Source organism: Antechinus flavipes, chromosome 3 (assembly GCF_016432865.1).
Source record: "Antechinus flavipes isolate AdamAnt ecotype Samford, QLD, Australia chromosome 3, AdamAnt_v2, whole genome shotgun sequence".
Taxonomy (NCBI): Eukaryota; Metazoa; Chordata; class Mammalia; order Dasyuromorphia; family Dasyuridae; genus Antechinus; species Antechinus flavipes.
The window spans coordinates 354,443,242-354,463,863 of NC_067400.1; positions in this window are offsets into that span (position 1 = coordinate 354,443,242).

The window sequence follows — 20,622 nt, forward strand, 5'->3', positions numbered from 1 at the left end:
ATGGTCTCTAAGCTACTATTACTACTAACTAGAAATCAGTAAATCATATGATTTCACATCAGTCCTCAGTTTCCTCATTTTTAAATGCTGGTAATGACAGACTGAGTACCTGACTCAGTGTACTGAGGTGTACTGAATATCAGATTAGATTTTGTAATACAAAAATCATTGCAAAATGACAGGTATTGACACTATTTTGCAACACAGATTATGACTACATCATTTCAACAGAACCTATTCATTCAGCTACAGAGTTAGGTAACCTGTTTTGTGGATATTCAATTAGAACAAGAAGTTGTCCTGGACTACAATCATCTCCATGGTTCACATTTACACAGCTCTCTGAAGCTTGCAAAGAGCTTTCCATTCACTGTCTCATATATTCCTCACAGACTGAACTTTCCCAAACTCTGTATTCTAGATATGCTGTGCTGCTTATTCTTCCCCAAAGTGTCATTTCATCTCTAATTTTTATGCTTTTGCATAGGCTGGACCCAGGCCTGAAACAAACTCTCCTCACCTCAGACTCTTAAGAATTCCCAGCTCCTTTCAAACTTCAGGTTTTGAAACATCTTCTACTTCTACTTCTTCTTGAGGGGTTATGAGCTGTTCTTGGAGGACTAGCACCTTTGGTGTGAAGGCTTGTTAAATCCTTTTCAGATAAATGCTTATCTCCTTTGGTGTCCAGCTATCACTCTATCCTCACTTGTGTTCCAAGAAATTGTATCCATACCAAGGTAAACTATCTCAGCAGAAAGGGCTATAAATCAGGTGGAATACATAATTTACAACTGTTTTCCCCCAATGGAAATGAAGGTGTTTGAAAGATGCACAGGGAATTCTTTAGATTTGGGGATTAAGAAAATTTGGTTCAAATTCTCCTACTCACTGAGTCACAGTGGTTTTAGCTGTCAAATGGGGAACAACAGCAGCACCTACCTCACGAAGATTGTTAAAAGTTACTGTCTCTATAGATATAGAAAGCATTTTTAAAGATTCATGCACCACATAAAAATATAAGCTATTATTCTTATTAAATGATAATCTTAGGGCTGGAATTTAGGGCTTCTGACTTCAAGACCAAAGCACTTTTCACAATAGCAAATGATCTAAATTATTAGAGCCAAATAAATCTTTTGAGGTCATGAAATGATTTCAGTATCTTTGACAAGAAAATCTCAAATGGGGTCACAAAAAACAACTGAACCATAATAGTAGGTAAAATCAACAAGCTTTTTTTTTTATTAATAGCTTTTTAATTTTCAAAATATATGCAAAAATAGTTTGCAAAACCTCATGGGTTTCTTTTTTTTTTTTTTTTTTTTTGCTCCTTTCTCCAATCTCCTCCCCTACACAGTAAATAATCCAATATGTGTTAAACATGTGAAATTCTATACATATTTCCATATTTATCATTCTGCAGAAGAAAAATTGGATCAAAAAGGGAAAAAATGAGAAAGAATAAAAAGTAAACAAACAACAACAAAAAGGTAAAAATATTATGTTGGGATCCATGTTCAATTCCCACAGCCCTCTTTTTGGATGCAGATGTCTCTCTCCATTACAAGTCTATTGTAATTCACCTGAATCATGTCATTGTTGAAAAAGAGTTCATCAGAATTGATCATCACATAATCTTGTTGCTGTTAACTATATTCTCTTAGTTCTACTTACTTCATTTTGCATCAATTCATGTAAGTCTTTCCAGGCCTTTCTGAAATCACTTTGTTTGTAGAACAATAATATTCCATAATATTCATATATCATCATTTATATAACTATTCCCCAACTGATGGGCATTCACTTACTTTCCAGTTCCTCATCACAACAAAAGAGGCTCATAAATGTGGGTCCTTTTCCCTTTTTTATCATTTTATTGCCCTGCAGACTCAGTAGAGAAACTCTTGGATCAAAGGGTATGCACCGTTTGATAGCCCTCTAGGTATAGTTTCAAATTGCTCTCCAGAATGATTGAATCAGTTTACAACTCCACCAATAATGTTTCAGTGTTCCAGTTTGCCCACATCCCCTCCAAAATGCATCATTATTTTTTCCTACCATTTTAGCCAATCTGAAAGATGTGGTATCAACAAGCTTTTTTCAACAATATGTGCTTTCCACATGCCCAGCACTCTGTTTAACACTGAGTATACAAAAATAATCCTTTTTGTGCAAAAAATTCTGTTTTCAAGTATTTCAAAATCGAATAAGGGAGAAAAACATGCAAAAATATTCAAGATAAGATTCACTGTCCTGCTTCACTCTAGTTTTCTTTCAAATTCTGCATTTGGGATGGGATTTCAGAAAAGTATAGAAAAATGGGACTCTACTCCTTGCTGAAGCATAAAAACAGCTGCAAAACAGGGCTTGAGCACAGATCTTTATCTCTAAAACTATTCTGGATTTTAATCAACATGAAAATAACTAGATGCCCTTAATGATATGACTAACAAACTAAGGTGCCCGACCCAGGGCTCTAACATAAACTACCAGATCACATTCAATCTTCCTGCCACTTGTTTCCCTAGTGTTAGGGAGGACAGAGACTGAGCAGTTGAAAAGTTCAAGCACTATAACATCTTACACATTTCTTTCTACTTGTGTCATAGCCTTATAAGCTAGTGGCCATTGCAGCTATGCCAACAGTTACAAAATAAACTCTCACACCAAGTAAATCAACAAACAAGAAAACACTGAAGGAAGGTAGAATGTGAGATATTTGTATTTCTGATCACACTGTTGAAAAGGTACTACTAGGAGGTGATAGATTCCCCTTCTCACTTTTCTTCTAAAATGATTACCAATTTCTTCAATTCAAACCCACTTAAACTAAAATGATTGATTCTGGTGAAGATGTGAAACTAAATAGAAGTGACTTTTTACTGAGAATAAGAAAGAAAGTTTTGGGAATTATTTGGTACAATGGATAAAGGGCTGGGTATGGAGTCACAAAGACTCATGAGTTTGTCTGGCTTCAGACATGTACTAGCAGAATGACTGGGACAAGTCACTTAATCTTTATTGTCTCAGTTTCTCATCTGTAAAATGAGCTACAGAGGAAAATGACAAATCCTGTCACTACCTCTGCCAAAAAAAGTCATGAAGAATTCATTAAATGAACAGGCAGACAAGAAGAAAGAAGATTTATCCTAGAGGCAAGGCTTTAACAGAGTATATGATTTGATGGGATTTGATGAGTCCTTCTGAAAGCCAGCAAAGTCATGGGGTAATGGTGAGGAGGAAGAATGTTCCAATTGTGGAAACTAGCCAATAAAAAGCCATAAACTTGGGAGACAGGTGCATGGAATGACAAGAATATGGGTGTTAGTATATCATAAAGTATATTGAGGAGAGTAAATTATAAGAAAAATAAAGATAAGGAAGGGCTAGCTTATGAATTATTTTAAATGTTAAAAAAAAAGTTTATATTGTATCCTGGGTTTATGAAGGAATAGAGTTTATCAAATAGAAGAATGACATGGTCAGACCTGTACTTTAGGAAGATCACTTTGGCCATTGAGTAAGAGGAATAAGTAGAGTTGAAAATGCTTTGAGGTAGGAAGACTAATCAGATGGCTATTTTAATAGTACAGATGTGATAAAATAAAGAATTTTCACCAGGATAGCAATTGCCTCCATGGAGAGATAAGGATAAGACTTGACAATCTATTAGAAATGTGGAATGAGCTTAATAAAGGAGCCATTGACAAAGTGAATTTGACAAGTGTGAGTTAACTGGAAGGATACTGATGAACTTCTAAATAATAGGGGAATGTAGAAGGGTAGCTTTGTGTTAGGGGCAGCAGCTGATGAGCTCTGATGAGACATTTTAATTTTAAGTTTCCAATAGGATATCCTGTTTGAGATGTTCAAAATACTTGCTGCCATGAAACTGGAGCTCAAGAAAAAAAGTTAGAACAATATATATAGAGAGAAGAAAACTCTTTCAACAAGAGATGTTCCATGTTCCATGAGCTGAGACTTGAAGAAAGCTAGAGATTAAAAAAAATAATAATAACGATATGGCAGCAGTCTACACAAAGCATAGAGATAGATGCATAAATTATTAATTCAGGAAACAGCAAGTTAGAACACATTGCCTGAAAAGCAGAATATTTGAAGAATAGCAATGTCAAATAATTCTAAAAAGATAGATTCAAACCAGATTACACAGGGTTGTAGAAGCCAATATATTTGATCACAGGAGAAAAAAAGGAACCAATGAATGTGTTATGAATAACACAGCAGTCAAAGCAGTACTTTAACAACATAATTTTTTTGTCAGCTATTTTTAGGAAGAATCAAAGAGAGAGCTTATTAGAAGGTTATCATAACAGTCTAGATAAGAGCGAAAGAGGGGGAGGATTCTGGGAAGATGGCAGAGTAGGTGGTAAATTTCAAGTTCTCCAGATTTCCACCACAATAGAACAGATTTGCACCTCAGGGTGAACATAGACTGATGAAAGCAGAACAGGAGTCCTCCTGGTGCAACCCAAGAAGATACAAAGAAAGCCCCTAAATGTAGATTAACCTGTGTAAAATGCAAACACCTCCAGGGAGCTGTACATAAACACTAAGTGGAGAGCCTTAGGGCTAGCTGGATTTGGCTAGAGACCCAGCAGGAACCACAGAAAGTCTTAAACTGTATGTAGAGCTGGAGGCTGAGTCCAGGATGGCTGATTGAACCTGTGCTGATTAGGAACACCAGGCTTAGCTGGGGGCTCTCAGTGAGAAGGAACCAGTACACTATGGGGCAGGGATGCTGCTGGTTGTGGGCACTTGCAAGAGGGGGGAACAATTGGTTTGGGGTTCTAGGTCAGAGGGGAGAACAGAAGTGAATCTAGAGGTACCACCCTCCTTCTCATGATTACACATGCTTACACTAATACTTCTCATTAAAAAAAAAAAAAAAAGTGAACCAGCAAAGAATAAAGAAACAAACCATAGAATGGGAACAGGGAAGATCAGGGTTCATCTTCAGAGGAGAACTTTGAAGTAAGAAAAAATTTCTTCTACCTCAAAGAGTAATATTAAATGGCTCCCTGCTAAGAGAGAATTTATAGAAGAACTCAAAAAAGAATTTACAAATCAAATAAGACATCAAGGAAAACCAAACAAAAAAAATTCCAAGAAAAACAAAATTATGGAAAAAAAGGTAAACAATTAGAAAAGGAGATACAGTCTCAAAGTTCAAAATACTCTTTGAAAATTGGACAAGGGAAAGCCAGTCTATAACTATAAGACCAAGAAATAACAAAACTATAAGAGACCAAGAAATAATAAAACAGAATATAAAGAATGAAAAAATAGAACAGAATATAAAACATAAGAAAAACAACAAATCTCCAGATCTAGAAGAGAACAGATCTAAAAACAACAGATTTATAAGATAAAATATAAGAATAATTGAACTACCTGAAAGCTGTGACCAAAAAAAAAGCAAGAAATAATACAAGAAAATTGTCTTGGAGTGATAGAACATGAGGGAAAAGTAGAAATAGAAAAAAAATTAATCCACCAGATCATCACCTCAATGAGTTCTTCTGTGGAAATCATATAGGGACATTATTGCCAAATTTTGAAATCCCCAGATAAAAGAGAAAATTTTGCAAGAAAGAAAACAAAACAAAGCCAAACAAAAATAATTCAAATATGCTGGAGCTACAATTAGAAGTATGTTCTTTATATGGAAATATATACTATATGTTTAAAATTGACATCAGCAATAGGGTAATTCAAAAGAAATATTGGGGCAGAGTTAAGATAAAAAATAATTATGTTATATAAAGGAGGTGCTGAGGAATAATAGACACAGAGGCATTAGAGGGGAGAGGAGGGCTCATAGTTCTGAAAAAGATGCTCACATTGGGAATAGGTTATATAGGCAATACTACATATATACCATGAAGGGTATAGCACTTTCCAAAATCTCCCCCTTATTAGGAGAGAGGGATGGTCAGAGGAAGAAGCAAAGGGTGGGGAAGAAAACAAGAGAAGAATTCACAGATGGTATAGGGTTAAGTAAAACCAAGAGAAGTTAAGGAGTAGAATTAAAGCAAAGAACAAGAATAGGAAAAATACTGTGTATGTGACTGTGTATATCTATATCATTATGTACCTATAATTATCTATCTTTCTATCTAGCTACATAAATATATCCTTCCTTAACTATATCCTGCTTGAGCAATGTGTGTGGGGGGAAAGATGAAAGAGGGAAAAAAAAGAATGAAGTAAAAAAAAGTATGCAGCAAAGAACAAAAGAACAACCTACAAAGAAGTAAATAAAAAATGGATACTCATGAATATAATTTCTTCTACTATTATCAATCCTTTCTGGAACTGGAAATTTATTGTTATATATTTTGAATTCTCCCTGATGTTCTGCTTGGTATGTGATAATGTTCTGACCAAAGATAAGAAGAAAAGAGGATCTGTTTAGGTTTTTAAAAGTTAATTACAAGATTATGTCCTCATTTCAGAAACATTAGAAAATGCTGTAAGACTAGCTTATGATTTGAATACTTGACTTTGTTTTACTTTATAGTGATTGACACAGGTTCAAGATTAGAATTTCACTCTTAAGAAGCAATTTTTATGTAGAATTCATATCAAAATCTACAGTTAAGGAAGCTAATCTCATCTAATAAACATTGATATTTCTGCTTTATTTGAGGTACTAGGATAAAATCTGGTTATACTTAGAATCTAATTGGGGGAAACCACATACAAAAGGAAGCAGAAAAGGGTTGGAGGAGGGACATAGATCAGTATCCCATTTTGCTATTGAGTTAAAACTGGACCGAATAATCAGTGTACAGTGAAAGTCTAGTTTCTGCCTTTTATAAAGGAAGGTATTGGAAAGACTTTGGTACTCTACACTCCAGCTTTCCAAATAGAGGAGAGAGGCTCTGAGGGAGGCAGTGTGTCAAAGTTAGCAGCATGAAATTAAAAGATGTTTGCCCCTTAAAAGGTAAGCTATGGAAAATGTGAATAGCATATTAAAGTAGCAGAGTTACAACCTTGCCAACAAAGGTGAAAGCTATGGTTTTTCCAGTAGCAATGCATAGCCATGAGACCTGGACTATAAGGAAAGCCGCGAACCACAGAATTGAAGCTTTAGAATTGTGGTTCAGTACAAAACTTTGGAGAGTCTTGTACAGGAAGATTACATCAGTCAATTCCAAAAGAAATTGATTCAGGCTATTCTCTAGATCAAATTCTGAACTTAAAACTTAAATACTTTGACCACATAATGAGAAGATAGGACTCATTAGAAAAGACCTGTTGTTTATGTTAACACTATTAACAAAGACAAGAGATTTATACAGCCAATTCTGATGCCTGTAGATTATTAATATTTCTTTATTAAGTAAAGGTGATCCTCTCATTTGGAGCAGAAAAGGTGAATTATTTAGTATTATTTGGAAAATTTTTCCATATTTGACTGTGACTTTTTATCTATCATTAATACTAACCCAGGAGATGATTAGTTCATGGTCTCTTTTCATGGGTATTCTTATTTTGGGGTTATATTTGGTACTATGCTAATGGGACAAATATTTGGTATTCAAAGAAGGACTAATTGTTTTATAAGGACTTCTTTCAGATAACAACCTCCATCAACCTAAGAGAGCATTTTGAGAGACCAGATTTAACAATCTACAATACATGTTAGTACATGAAACAATTAACTTTATAGTGGCTGGTTCACTCAAGCTCATCATTAGCGATTCAAGGTCAGATGATCATGGTTGCATGAAATGATGTTTCTTGTTCTCTTTAAGCCTGCAATATAACAATCAAATATTTGTTTTTCCATAGAAAATGGTGAATTGTCCCTTTTACTTACAGTATTCTTTTATCTTCCAGTTACGTTTAAAGTGAGCAAATCATCATAGATAGAAGTTTTCACTTTCTTTAGAAGTATGCCTTTAATTGTACTCTTTTAACAACATAATATGTGATTTGAAGAAATACATCATCATCAAGAGAATATTGGTATTAAAAAGGAACTTGGTAAGGATTCTTTACTATGTCCTGTTTAAACAGTATTAGAGAAAGATTTGGTACTACTTAATTAAAAACAAATACACACACATTTACGCATATAATGCATAAATAGTGTGTGTGTATATATATATATATCTATATCTATATCTATATCTATATATGTATTCATGTGTATATACATACATGGGTACCTGTAAGAGTTGTACTGGGATACCTTCTTAGGTGTGACCTCCCACACTGGAGGGATATTTCTGATAGGATATTTCTGACTAATTGATTTCGCCCAGCCAATTGAAGAAAATCACAAAAAATAAGCTATAGATAAAAGAGAAGAGGTGTTATGGTCTTAAAGGAAGTATAAGGTATAATCCATACCTTGTTATCCATTTATTAAGTGTCATGCTGATAGAAATACAAGGAACTAAGGCATTTAGTAGTCTAGGATCGTCTTGTCCCTGGTGATATTTTTAAAAACTGAGATACCCCTCTAGGAATCAATCAAATCAAAACCCAGGTATGAGGAATGTGATATAACCAAGCAGAAATGAAAATTTGCTATGGAAGAAGAATCCAGACCTTGAGCTTTGGAATAGTTGCTGGCCTTTTAGGGAAAAGGAGGATTTTATCTTTTATTTTTCTTCCTGTATATGGAATCTTGTAGCAAAGCTATTTACTCAGTAAGTCATTCTGTATCCAGCAGAAAACAGGCTTGGTTGGAAGTTAAAGCCAGAGCCAGCTCTAATGAATATGATTTCTGTTAGTTGACAAGAAATATAGACCTGACCATGCAACTGAGAGCAACCATCTAAGTAGAATGCCTGCAGAAGTGGTACTTGGAGTGAGAGCAGCATTAGGGCAACATGAAAACAGAAGACAGAAGGCAGGGGCCTCATTAGTTATAAATTGCCTAGACCAGAATGTTCTCTGTGTGGATGTATTTGCCACTTTTTCTATTACTGCTATGTATATTTGTAGAGAAATATGCTCCAAATGCATAGGTTGTATATTTTATATCTATTGTTATATGATGCTGAGAAGGATGCAGTACCTTATACCCTTTTAATACTGGTAAAGTTTCTCTAGCAATAACAGTGGTCACTTAATTATAAGGCTTTCCCCATTCTCTCTGTGGGATTGTTGAGTAAACTGTCTGTGACTGTTCTTCAAGGAAAGATGGCTGTGAATATGTTCTGTGTCCTTAAGAAACAAACCTTAAATGGAATTGTTTTAAATTGCCTTTTATTCCCACTAGCTGTGTTGCCTTTGAGTCTTGTAACCTGGAAAATATAGTCTCCTTATGTTCTACCGTAAGATTTTCTCAGAAATCAAATCAGATGGGAGTTATTGGACTCTGGAGATTAAATGTGATTTTTTTTTTTCTCCAGGAGAAAAGATAAAGAATAGTGAGACTGTGTATGCCCTAGATAGGACTGGATGGATGTCTTTGTATTGCTGATGGCCAGCAATCAATTAGCGTAGGGGAAAGCTTATTGAAAGTTGGTACTAGCAGCTTCAAGGAAATTTTAAAATTTACATCTCTCATGTAAATTTTACATAATTTTATCTGAGCAATTTAAAAGGACTTATTTTCTTCTTTTGGAATTTACTGTGAAATTTCTGTGTCAATAGAAAAAGAATTGCCTGGTTTTAAATGGTTTTGAAAATGAAAATTAAGCTATCAAACTGTCCTGAGTCCATAATTGTCTATGAATAGAGCCAACCAGATGAGGGGTGGAAATAGGGACCCCAACAGAATAAAAACTGTGGTAGATTCCTAATTTTATGATTGCCTAAAAGGCAGGATGACTTTTGAAAGGACAATATTTGTTTCTTTCCAGGAGAAGAGAAATCTTTCTAACATTGGAGGTGTGGACAAATGTGCCCAATGCAAACCAGTTGATTTGATGAGAACATGAATTGTTGCATTTTTAAAAGCAAAATACTTTTGTTTCTGAATACTGACTAAATTGGAACTTTCTTATTCACTCTCATTGTATCATCTCTTGTTTTTCTATCTCTTTTTCTTTCTCCCTCTTTCTGTTCCTCTGTTCCTCTCTGTCTCTTTGTCTCACTGTATATTTTTCTCTGCCACTGTCTCTTTCTCTCTGCCTTTTTTTTTCTGTCTTTCTCTGTGTCTTTCCCTCTGTGTCTCTCTTTGTCTCTCTGTCTCTGTCTTTGTCTCTCTGTTTTGTCTCTGTCTCTTTGTCTCTCTGTCTCTTTGTCTCAGTCTCTATCTCTGTCTATTTCTGTCTGTCTGTCTGTCTCTCTCTCTCTCTCTCTCTCTCTCTCTTCCTATGTGGTAGAACACAAAAATTAACCTAAAGAACTTTTATTTATTTATTTATTTTTCTTTTTGTCTCTTTCCCTAAGCATAGGTAAGCTATTCTAGTGAGAATTTCCTAGTCTTGGATGAAGTCTTATGAGTTTAAGATATTAAGAGTTCCTGGATCTCTTAGAATTGACTGACTGGCAGCAGGGTAAATTTCCCACATTACAGAGAATAATTACTGATGGAAGGAGGGATGAAAGCACTAGAATGTCTGAGTAGAATGCTTTGGAATTGTCTGAGCCATCCCAGGCAGTAGTTCTTAAGCTCTTCTGTTATGGTGAGTCAATGAGAGAGAGTTACTCTCCAGCTTGAAACTGTTGGTCTAACATGGGAATCTGGCCTATTGGCAATGCCCATAGTATTTCTTCCTCAGAAGCAGAATGGACAGGCCAATGACAAGATTCTACCCTGACTTAGTACAGAACAACTTAAATCTCGACAATAGTTGCACAATTGTGATTAGGTCTGTTCCAGCAGGGCGTGGAAGTATAATAAATAGAGTCAGTTCTCAGCAGAGATAGCATAAAAGAGTTCAAGCCTCCAAGAATATTCTGTTCAAGCAAGTGAAGTGGATGTAGGGGGAGAATGTCAAAGAATCATTCACTAAAGGAAAATGAAAAGTAAAATTACAACATAAAAAAAAAAAAAGAAAAACAAATTCTACTGATTTTTATCTAAAGGATAAGCCCAAATAGGATATCCAATAATGAAAATCCTGGGTAGAGAATCTCTCTGGAAATACTCCCAAATGAGAAGGTTCAATTCTTTTTTTTTTTAATTTTTTTAAATGTTTCCTAATATGTAACTTTTATCAATTTGTTGTTCCTGTCCTGAATCAAAAGTATAGCAAGTCAGAGCCAGCTAGGTGGTACAGTGGATAGAGTGACAATCTTAAAGTCGGGAGGACCTGAGTTCAGAGATGGCCTCAGACACATAATACTTCCTAGCTTTGTGACCTCAGGCAAGTCACGTTAATCCCAATTGTTTTAGCATTAAAAAAAAAAAAAGTGTAGCAGGTTGAGTTCTCAGATCATGGATGATATCCATGAGAAACTAGGAGCATCATATCTAATTCCATCTCAAAAATCACTATTCCATTATAATTGTTCCTCAGTGAGTGCCTTCACTTCTTTTTTGTGACTGCCCTGATACCCTGTTCAGTTTTTCATTCTGTGTCATAGGTCATATATTCTATGGGAGTTTCTAGGCCAGGATAAATGAATTGTTAAATGAATTGCTCAAAGTCACACAGCTAATCAGTATGTGCATGCAGGGCCTGGAGTCAGGAACGTTCATTCTCTCAAGTTTAAATCGGGCCTCAGATACTCAATAACTGTGTGACCTTGGAAATGTCACTTAATGTTATTTGCTTCAATTTTTTTCATTTGTAAAATGAACTGGAGAAGGAAATGACAAACCACTTAAATATCTTTGCTAAGAAAAACAAACAAGCAAAAAACCCAAATGGAGTTACAAATAGTGGAACAAGATTGAAAAACAACTACTTTGTGATTTTACCCACTAAGTCACCTAATTGACTTTTAAGGATTAGTGACTTCTCCAAGAACATACGGATTGGATATGTCCAAGATTGGATTTAAATTCAGATCTTCTTCTAAATCCAGTAATCTATCCATTGAGGATCTAGTTAATACTGTAGCTAGTAGCTCAGTTTATTTAGTTTGTACTTACTTCACCGTACCTACAATAATTTGTTCTTCTGTCCTGTTGAAGCTTACAATGTCATTATCAACACTCTTGTAATCTAAAAATATGTAACAAAGCCAAGAAGGCAAAGAACAAAAGCCCTAATTTTAGCCTTGTATGGGTGCTGATAGGAAAATTAAGACCCAAAGGCTCTGTTAAAGCAGTAATTCTTTACTTGCATGGAAACCAGAAGAGAAAGAGAAAAAACTTTTTAATTTATTTTTTCTTTTTAAAAGCATTTTATTTTCAAAATATATGCATAATTTTCAACATTCACCCTTGCGAAAGCTTGTGTTCCAAAATTTTTTCTCCCTCTTTTCCCTACATCCCTTCCTCTAGATTGCAAGTAATCCAATATGTTAAACTTATGCAATTCTTTTATGCATATTTCCAAAATTATCATACTGCACAAGAAAAATCCATTCAAAAAAGAAAACAAAATTCAAGCAGACAACAAAAAAGCGAAAATACTACGTTGTGATCCACACTCAGTCCCCATAGTCCTCTGTCTGGGTGCATATGATTATCTTCATCACAAGTCTGTTGGAATTGGACTGAATCACCTTCCTCTAGAAAAGAGCCACATCCATCACAATTGATCATTTTATAATCTTGCTCTTGCTGTGTACAATGTCCTCCTAGTTCTACACACTTTACTTATAATAAGTTCATATAAGTAGGTAGAGGACTGAAACTCTGAATTGGTGTACTTGAATCTGAAAAGGCAGAGCACTTAAGGCCAATTATCTATTCCATGTGAGACAATGGCTTCATTAGCATATATTTGGATCATGGCTCTCCTCACCTTTGATGCTTGCTGAATGTTTGGTAGTAAGATAAGGTAGTAATCGTAGGCAAGGATTGGGGGGTGGAATGAGAGAAGGGAGAGTGACTTGGCAGCAGGATGAGGAGGAGAGAGGATGGTGACTCTGGACTCCAGAATCCAGGAGAGATCTTTGAAAAGCCATGTGGCAGCTTGGCTGCCTCCTTCACTTCTCCCCCTGAAGACCAAGGACTTTAATTTATCCTGACTCTGGCTGACCCTGACGCCCTCCAGGGAGCTAGCCTGTACTTTACATAAGTATCTCTAAGCAAGAGAAAAACTTCTATGTTGATTAGTGTCATTTGAATTCATTTTCTGGTCTCCCTCAGTAACCAATCAAAAATCTCTTCTTATTCTCATGCCAAAAAGAACATAAACAATAAAGGTACCTGCTCTGAATCAGAGAACAGGACTGTTCCATTGTATATTACCACTTTTCTGGAAGCAAGGTCCCTAGGCTCTTCCACATAAAGACTCATTATCTGGGGTCATTTTGCTGGTTCATGAGAACTAGGATTAGGTAGCCCATCATTTTAAAACATAGTGAAAGAGTAAGTGGATGTGTTGCAAAAACAAATTTTATGTACTTTTTTTCCCCCAACTGCTGAAGTAGGAATTAAAATTGAGTGAAAAGTGTTTTGTATGACTAGTACCTCTGAAATTTTGAGTCAGTAATATAAATCTAATTTTCATGTAAATTTATCTTTTATTCATTAGACGTTTAACTTCAAAGATGTCTTTTTACATGGTTTTGTTTTGCTTTTTTAAATAGGGGACAATTTAGTCTTAAATTCAGAATATTGTCCTTGTTGTACTTTGCTTCACCAAATGACCTCTAACCTTTTTACAAGAAATCACAGATATTAGACAGTGTGTCTCCTTTTCTCAACCTGACAAGCCTTGGCTGCCACCCATCCATGCTGTCTTAGAGATTCAATTTTAAGTAATAGAATACTTCAGAAATAAGAACCAGACTTCTCAACTATGCTGGGTCAAAAGAACACATCCTGGGCAAAGAAACAATTAAATTCAAAATAGAAGGTGATGAAATATCTTCTGAACAGAACAGCTGTTTTTTTTTTTTTTTCTTTCTTTTTTCTTTTTTTTCATAGATTGAATTGCTGAAAGAATTTGAGAAAGGAATCAATAATACAGTCATGCCTGCTAGCTCTTCATCACAATCTTTTGGAACTGGACTGAATCACTTGGCTGTTTATGTCCATCAGAATTGATCATTGTATAATCTTGTTGTTGCTCTGTATCATTTTCTGTTGATTCTATTCATTTCCTTTAGCATCAGTTCATGTAAATATCTCTAAGCCTCTGTGAAATCATTCTTCTGATCAATTCTTATAGAACAATAATATTCCATAACTTGTCCATCACTTACTACTTCTCCTTCCTTGTTTTTCACACCCTGCCCCCCCTATGATTTAAAAGCAAAGAGTCTAAACAACTTCCAGTCAAATCACATGGAGCAGTGATCAGCAGAGTTAATCTGATTCCATTCTATTCCTCCCAAGTGGACTTTTGAGGAGCTGATAGTAAATCAGTGTTCAGAATACTATAAATACATACATACACATTCTCTTTTATGCTAAATACAATATAACTAATCATATTTGTTCGTAAATGTATTGTCCCACCTGGGAATGATCCAGAGCCCTTGCTTCTGCCTTCCTGTTTGCTAGCTGGCTGAACATTTTGATTTGTTTTTACACTTTCAATAGAAAAAAAAAAAAAGGAAAAGGAAAATAAATTATTACATTTTTTTCTTTTTTGCCACTTTTCAGTGTTTTAAGTCAAACATTTGTTGGGTAAGTAGAGGAGAACAATCTAAATCATTGGCAAAGTTACAATGGATTATCTTCAGGTAACTGTTCTCAAAGATGGACTATTCCCCCTGAGCACAGATTGTTGGGTATAGTAGAAATGGAACTTCTAGCAAATCTAATATGAGATAAGTGATTTTGGCTTTCACCTCTGTCGGGGGCCCTGGACCTGAACCTCCTGAAGTGAGTTGAGGACTCCTTTGTGCCAGGACTCACCCTAACCCAGGATTCCTTGATTACCGCGCTGAAGTGGTGGAACCTGGCCCATGGCAGGGGAGGCACAGAAAGGATGGGCTCCTCCTTCGGGGAGGGATTGGGGAGGAGTCCCTGCCCCTCTAGATGAATTACAGGTGGAGGGAAAAGGACTATAAAAGGAATGGACTTGGGATGGCTTGCGGGAGACACCGCTGACTTGTAACACCAATAAACATCGCTGGGTCTATCCTCCTCTCGGCTCCTCTGTCTGGTATTTCCCTCCTCCTGTGTCCACGAGGAGGGCCGAAGACATCCGAAGCCCTGTCCGGCTCAGGGAAGCTGGAAGAGGCAGTCTCTGTTAAGGTTCCCAGTGACTAGGTCTCGGCCCCTGACACACCTCCTTGAATTTTCTTAAAATGTTAGAAACAATCCTCTATAGACTCTAAAAGTTCTATCACCATAACTTGTTCTCTAGACTCCACAAATCTAAAGCAAATATTTGTTTATTTATTTTAGTATCATTCAATGGGCACAGAGGGGGTTCTATTTTGTCTCATTCTAACTTCTCTGCTTTTTTAAAAATGACTCTCCTGTTTCACAATAAAGGACAATCAGTTCCTTCCTTTCTGCCAGAGTTATAAATAAGCCTTCCCAGGACTCTAGGTTAATCTAAGAGATTTCTAGTGTCATTTTCTTCCTAGTAGCTTCTTGACATGTTGCTTAAGGGGCAACTGTAGTCCTTCTTCAAGAAATATATGAAAGTAATTTTTCAGTTTTAAAGCTGAAGATTTGTTTATTTTTTCCAACAATCATTTATTAAACACCTCCCAGTGTTTCTGATAGAGTGTTATATTGTGAGAGCATAGATAAGAGAAGAGAAATGGAAAAACACAGGAATCAATGGATGGGATTCTGCAAGACTGAAAGATTGTTTTTCAATTTGCCTAAAAAGTCAAAATATTTTGCACATCCAACAAGAGAAGGAGTAAAAAGAACCCAAGATTGGGATTTAAGACACTTGGGTGATTGTTCTGAATAGAAATATTTAAGCCACACATTTTATTATTAAAATTAATCAGATATAGAAACAAAATTTTGAAATGGATGGAATATCAGACTTTGAATAAGGAAAACCTGGATTCAAACATTGTCTTTAGAAAACCTAGATTTAAATTTTGTTTTTGACACTTATTATTTAAATGCCCATTGGTGGGCAAATAACTTTACCTCTCTGAAGCTGTTTTTTCATCTGTAAAAAATGAGGATAATAATACCTTCAATGCCAAAATCATAAGATTGTTGTGCAGCTCAAATGGGGTAATAACCATAACACATTATGCAGACATAAAAATCTCTATAAATCTCAGTTTTGTTATTTTTTATTATCACTTCAAATATATTGTCACAAAAGATAATTATACTAAAATGTGATTTGTTGGAACAGTTATTTTTAAAACCTGAAAAACTCATGAGTTCAAGCCCTGACTTTCCTACATGCTATAAATCTCAGTTGTGTTATTTTTTATTATCACTTCAAATATATTATAAGAAAGGATAATTATACTAAGCGTGATTTGTTGGAACATTTTTTCTTAAAACCTGAAAAACTCATGAATTCAAGCCCCGACTTCCCTACATACTGACTGTGATCCTGGGCAAGTCAATTAATGTCTAGGTAACTCTTTAAAACTCTGTAACTTACTTTCTGTGCCATTTGGGGCTGATATTACTAAATTCTTTAATGTTTTTCAATTAAAATGTCAATAATGCGGTAGAAATGCTTTTGGCTGTATCACAACAGCAAATCAATCAGTAGCAATTTTAATGATCAATAAGGCATTTAAAGACATTTATTAGAGAAGCTAGCTGCTTGCATTGGTAGAAGGAGTTTCCTTACCAGAAATTCTCTATTCTCTACTTTTTATGGATTCCTTTCTTAAGATTGTGGCAAGCCCAGATTTGAACAAACAAGTTATGGATTTTTGCTACTTAGCAATTTATTTAAGTGAGGCAATTGGGTTTAGATAATTTGCCCAGGGTCATAGTAAGTATTATTTGTATGGGATAGGATTTGAACTCAGGGGCTCCTGACTTCAGGGCCAATGTTATATCCACTAGCTGCCCTAATTGGAAGTAAATTATGCCCAGTGATCAAAATATTAGAGAAAAAAGCAGATTACATCTCTATTACATTGTCATATACATATACATACATACATGTTCCATATGTTTTACTTGGCTGTCAAGATGATCTGCTTAATTGGACCATTTCACATATCATTTCCCCTTCTCAGTACAGTTAATGGCTCCCTATCTCCTCTAGGACTTACTATAATACCCTCTGACACTTAAACCCTTCATAATCTTTCTTTCTACTTTTCTAATCTTGTTAAATCTTACACTTCACAACCTCTATTATGTACTCAGCAATCCACTGAACTTGGCCTCCTTACTATTCCTCAACAAGATATTTCATCTCCCATCTCCCAACTCCAGACATTTTTACTGGCTGTCCCTCATGCATGAAATATTCTCTCTTCTCACCTCTGCTTCCTTTTTCTCTAACTTAAAGACTAAAAAATCCTACATAAAGTCCATCCATTGTAAACCTTTACTAAACCTTTTAAGTCTAGTGTTTTCCTTTTACTAATTATTTCCAATGTATTCTGTACATGGCTTATTTGCACATAATTATTTGTGTAATATCTTTACCATGAGATTGTGAACTTTTGGAGAGAAAGGTCTGTCTTTACCATTTCTTCTATCTGTAATCCTTAGCATAGTACCTGTCATACAGCAGATGTTTTTTATTGGGGTTCATCAAATATCTGATATGCATATATCCATCCTGATCTTTATTGACTATTATCAAGATTTTTGATATAATTTTTAAAGCAACAATTTTTATTATTAGAGAAAAATAATGACTTGATATTCTATATAGCTGTAAACTCACATAAAGTAGGCTTGTAAAATATAGAAAGATCAATATGTTTTATAATCTTCTGTGTTGTCCAAAGATTGCCAATACATGTAGAATAATTAATGAATGCAAATAGACTTTTTAGCTTACTTCTGGGACAATTGGGACTGGTATTGCCAATTTCCTTAATTCTTTTCAATCAAAATTTCAATAATACAATGCGAATTTGTTGTTGTTGTTGTCACAAAGCAAATCAATCAGTAGCAATTTTAATGATCAATAAGGCATTTAAAGAATTTCTATTAGAGAAAACAAAGCAAAACCTTCTGTCTTTAATATAAAAATCTAACTGACTAAAATTCTACTGTCACTTGCTCTGCAAGTATTTATTTAGTGGTACCAAGTGCTCAATTAAATATTTGCTATCCAAGTCAACAACAATTTGTATGAGATAATATTAGAATCCAATCCCTCCTATCATCCACCCCTTAATTTTTATGTTTATAGCTTTTAAATTGTAACCCAGGAATGATTATTTACTAAAACTTAACTGGTGCTAGATGGGGGGGAAAGGGGTACAGGAGAAGGAAGGAGTATGTGATGAAACTTACATAATGAAAGATTGCTCATTATTTCCCAATTTCTATGATCCTTAAGGGATTGTTTGAAAGACAGGCTGATTAAGCAAAGAAAAATTAATTTGTTAGTTTGACACAAAGAATTTTGGTGCCAAAAATGATTTTACCTTCTTATAAAGTTAGTCTTGTGAGCTGAATCCCATATGTCAATCAATCTTATATGGATTGGGATTTGTAATTGTAGTAAAGAAAAGTGAATTCACAAAGTATTTCCAAGCTCATGAGGAGTCTCAGACATTATTGGAATTAAATTCTTAGGGAGCACATTTCATTCACAAAAGATAAAAGGGCAAAAAGAATCTGAGCAGTGAACAGAATGGCCCCTTCTAATTCATGCACTATAAATGCTGATGTTTGTGTTAACACATCTATTAGAAGAAAATGGAGCCATGCTGTAGTCTACCTCGGAGAAACTTTTTAGCTCAGTATTAACAAATAAATATTAAATTGCAAATATACACTTTGAGAAATATTAATAAATAAAAATAATACTACATTAGTCAAGAAACATTTGAAGGAAATTTAAATTGCTACAGTTAAACTAGGCACATTTTATTATGGTGTCAAGGAAAGCTTTAGCAAACTGAGTACTTAATAGTAGCTACAGCTTCAACTAAAGGATAAAGAGTGTGTCTAATAAAATAATACTATGGAGAAGGTTATCTTAAGTCTTATCACTTGTTCCAAAGTTTGATTTAAATGTGGTACAGATTCTTTCCTGACAATTTGTTGGCACCTGAAAATGTTATAGTAGTCATAGGCATAATGTGAGGCTGACATTTTGCTTCTAGTATAATTATTTTCAAAAAATCCATTATTATTCCTTCCCTGAAGAAAGTTACATATCTCAGTGAAAAATATTTTGTATTATAAATATTACTTTCAGTGAGTTTTCTACCAATAATCCATAAGTAGAGTTTTCCCCCAAAATGCAAAATACTTGTTACTTTATTACTTTTGTTTGCTTATCATAAGTCGTTTAGATACTGTATTATTATATAGAGTGATTAAAAAAAAAATTAGGCCAAATTCATTGTACCATCTAGCACAGTGCAGGGCTTTGTTTCTTTCTTGTCAGTTAATATGTGATCAAAGACTAATGCCTAATTTTAGAATGTAATCAGTCATATCACCTTCAGCCAAAATGATTTACCATGGATTTGAAAATTCAATTTGATGCTGTTATTGGATATTAAGACTAACTCTACTATTACAATTTGGGTTATCAATCCCTTTTCTATGTGTTTAAAAAAAATTTCCATGTTATATTTAAATTCATGGCATAAATATTGAAACATTACATTTCTATTATTCTATTATATGTATTACTTAATTATATATAATCATGTATAATTATTAAATACACGAATATAATTAAATATAAATATTTGAGTTCAATCTCTTATTTTGGATTTTTTTTTTAATCATGGTTTCTATCAGCTGCTTTGGATAAGTAAGAGTATTTGAATTTTTGGACTGTTGAAAAAATCACTTATTGCCAGATGAAGCTTGGAAAACCTGACCATTTATTAAAAAGCAATCCTTAAACACAGTGGCTAGAGGCTTATGAATTTTTTAAGTTTTGAAAGAAAAGAAAACAAAAAGCTTTGGTTTAAGTTAGGCATTTGACAATTTTCCATGATATATGAAGGCAAAACAGAGACAAGTTGTCTGGTATGGTATTCTGTAAAATCATAGTTTATAAGATGATAGTACTATCACTACTTAATACCAATTATTATAAATAACAATGTAATTAGTTGTATTTGCTACTAATTGAAAAAAATGAATATTCATATGTATCATTTTTCAATCCTTACTACTCCGATCTGTGTATCATCTTGTCCATAAGAAACATATTTTCTTTGTAGCAATAGTTACCAGAAAAAAAAAAATCTTATTATCCTCCAAAAATCAAATCAACCTTATAGACAAAATTTAAGATTGTCCCAATGGTGTCAAAACTCTTCTAAAAGTTTTCCCAGTTTTAAGTTTTTTGGAGATTAATGAATCTTTAATAGAAGTAGTTTCTCAATTCCTGGTACCAATTTTTTTTTTTCTTTTTCCTTTGTACTTGGTGTTTTGTTACTGTTTCTTTGTAGGTAATTCTTGAATGCATGATTTTCCCATCTACTAACAATCTGAAATATCTTTACCAGTCAGGT